Consider the following 2,965-nt stretch of genomic DNA (forward strand, 5'->3'; position numbering starts at 1 on the left):
TAAATGTTTTCAATTTAAATGTAATGTAAAATTTTCAGTAGCCTTTCATTGCACATAATATGATTTAACATTAAATAGTTGTATATTTAAAGTGATGCACCGAGGAGAACAAAACTGTTTGGACAAAACTGTGATCTGTTACTTGCCATCATCCCCCCACTGACTTGACATACTTCTGGGATTGTACAGGGTGGGCCATTTATATGGATACACCGTAATAACATGGGAATGGTTGGTGATATTAAAGTCCTGTTTGTGGCACATTAGTATATGTGAGGGGGCAAACTCCTCAAGATGGGTGGTGACCATGGTGGACATTTAGAAGTCGGCCATCTTGGATACAACTTTTGTTTTTTCAATAGGAAGAGGGCCATGTGACACATCAAACTTATTGGTAATGTCACAAGAAAAACAATGGTACGCTTGGTTTCAACGTAACTTTATTCTTTCACGAGTTATTTACAAGTTTCTCTTTGTTCACAACCATTGACATGTCGAAGAGGTTAACACGTGAGGAGCGGCTCGAAATTGTGTTGATATCTGGTGAACGCAGTAACTGGGTCAGCAGATTTCAATGCAAGACATCCTACGAGACCACCCATCTCCCATGCTACAGTTAGCAAACTGCTTGCTAAGTTTCGTGAAACTGGTTCAGTGTTGGATTTGCCAAAATGTGGACGCAAGAAAACTGTCACTAATGAAGAAACATCAGTGGCTGTCCTAGCTTCATTCAGCACTCGCTGCATGTGACTGGAGAGTAGCATTAGTCGAACATCCCTTCGGCTGATATTAGCTACTCACAAATGGCACCCTTACAAACTCCAGCTACTGCAGCATCTCAACGAGGATGACCTAGATCGGCGCACAAAATTTGCAGAATGGGCAAAACAAAAATTGGAACAGGACCCTCAGTTCATGCAGAAGATTTTGTTCAGTGATGAGGCAAACTTTTACATGAATGGTGAAGTTAACAAACAAAACCACCGCTAATGTCGGCCAAATGTTGCAAGATTGTTGGACATTTTAAGCATAGTCCAGCAAACGCTCAGGAATTAAAGGCACAGCAAGCTGCACATGGACATAAAACAGAACCGCTTGTTCAGGACGTTCCAACAAGATGTAACTCCACCCTAGAGATGATCAAGTGGATCCAGAGATCTGGGCTGACCCCCATCCTGACTCAGCAAAACAGCAAGGTGACCATGTTGACTGACCAGTAGCTTGACAGACTGCAAAAGCTGGAGGAACTACTTGAACCTTGCAGGTAAATCATTTCGTTTCTCATGATTGTGTGTCTATCTTTGTGTTCTAGCTTTGTTTTCAAGTATGTTCTCCACCTCTCTGTGTATTTTCATATGTGGTATTTATGTTTGTCTATGTGTGATTAATAGAAAAATACAGACTTGATCTTTCTATTGCAGATATGTGACCGAACTGCTGGGGGGAGAGCGGTATGTCTCCTGTTCCATGGTGTTGCCAGCCTTGTGTCATTTGTTCAGGATTATGGAGCCCTCAGATGATGACCCAGTCTACGTCTTGAGGTTTAAGAAGGTTTTTACCACAGATCTAGCTCAGCGGAGGGACAGCAGCAATCTCACATGGCTGAAGATCGCTACTGCCCTTGATCCCAGGTTTAAAGAACTTAAGTGCCTTTCCAAAGATGAAAGAAGAGAGGTATGGGCTTCAGTACATGACCTTCTGGTGGCAGAGACGCATGCACACCAACCATCTGCTCAGACAACAGAGGAACCATCACCAAAGAAGAGCAAGCTGTCCATCTGCTTGCTGGGTTCTCCTGATTCAGATACAGAGGAAGAGGAAGATGCTATAGACTGCTGTCTGAATCTGTACAAAGCAGAGCCCAAAATTGACACAGGAGAGTGTCCACTATAGTGGTGGTTAAAGAGAGAAGGAGCACATGCCAGGCTGGCACCTATTGCCAGCCTAGTATCTGTCAACACCTGCAACCACAGTGCCTTGTGAGAGATTGTTCTCACTCTCAAGTCACATCATTCAAAAGAAGCATGCTTCTTTGTCATCAGACAATGTAAACAGAATAGTCTGCCTCAGTAACTGGCTGAGTGCAAAGAAGGACTAAGCCAGATTGCTCCTTTGAAGTGAAAAATGTTCTTTTTGTGTTTTAAATACTGAGTTTTGTGCACCCTTTATTTTTATGGTATTCAATTTAACCTTTAGGCCTGGGTTCGGTCACTGTTGATGGCCTTAAAAGTTTTTTTCTAAGTTTTAACTGTGTTAAAGATTGATGAAAACTATTAAAATTCTATTTGAATTTCAGCATACATTATTTGTGTTTATTCTGCATTTACGTCATTGTATTGCATAAATGTCTGTTACAATCTTAAAATATAAACTTGAAAAAATGTAATTGGAGCCAGGTTATTGATCAAGTAATTGCGATTAATTGCGATTAATAACAGAAAATTGTGAGATTAATTAGTTATTTTTTTTAATCTATTGACAGCACTAATAATAACAAAAAAAGATAGTTTATTAACTTATTCATGTTATTCAGAGACACTGCTGTGAAGACGTTTTATTATTTTCTGACGATGTAGTCAAATAAAACACATGAAAGATGCATTTTTACAAACTGATATTTGTATCCTCAATATTTTATTGTTTATTTAATGTGATAAGTTGCACTACAAAGTAGGTGATTCTTTTAAATGACTCTGTTAGTGATACAGCGGTTACCTGTTGTTTTCCTCCAGGCATTCTGATATATTGTTTGATCTTGTGGCAGCAGTTGTAAAGATATGACACTTGTAATGTTCACTTTACTTTCTTACAGCTTGCTCCCCCAGGGAAGTGTTAGAATTCCTTTATTTCTACATCTTAACCTGTATTAATAGCTCATTTAGCTCAAGCTCTGTCCACCCACTGTAAAAGTCAGTTGCTCGGCCATGCCTGAAAAAGCCATTATTGAAGCCTACGATTCTATATA

The 2,965-nt window shown here is 39.7% G+C and overlaps 1 pseudogene across 1 annotated transcript; it reads left to right on the forward strand.

Annotated features, from left to right (window-relative positions):
* Positions 1 to 989: 989 nt before the first annotated feature.
* On the forward strand, positions 990 to 2,444 carry LOC146525485 (E3 SUMO-protein ligase ZBED1-like; annotated as a pseudogene). The gene is made up of 2 exons (XR_014873008.1): positions 990 to 1,264; positions 1,422 to 2,444. The product of XR_014873008.1 is annotated as an E3 SUMO-protein ligase ZBED1-like (transcript).
* The last annotated feature ends 521 nt before the right edge of the window (positions 2,445 to 2,965 follow it).

The sequence above is a fragment of the Neolamprologus multifasciatus genome, chromosome 1 (assembly GCF_963576455.1).
Source record: "Neolamprologus multifasciatus chromosome 1, fNeoMul1.2, whole genome shotgun sequence".
NCBI lineage: Eukaryota > Metazoa > Chordata > Actinopteri > Cichliformes > Cichlidae > Neolamprologus > Neolamprologus multifasciatus.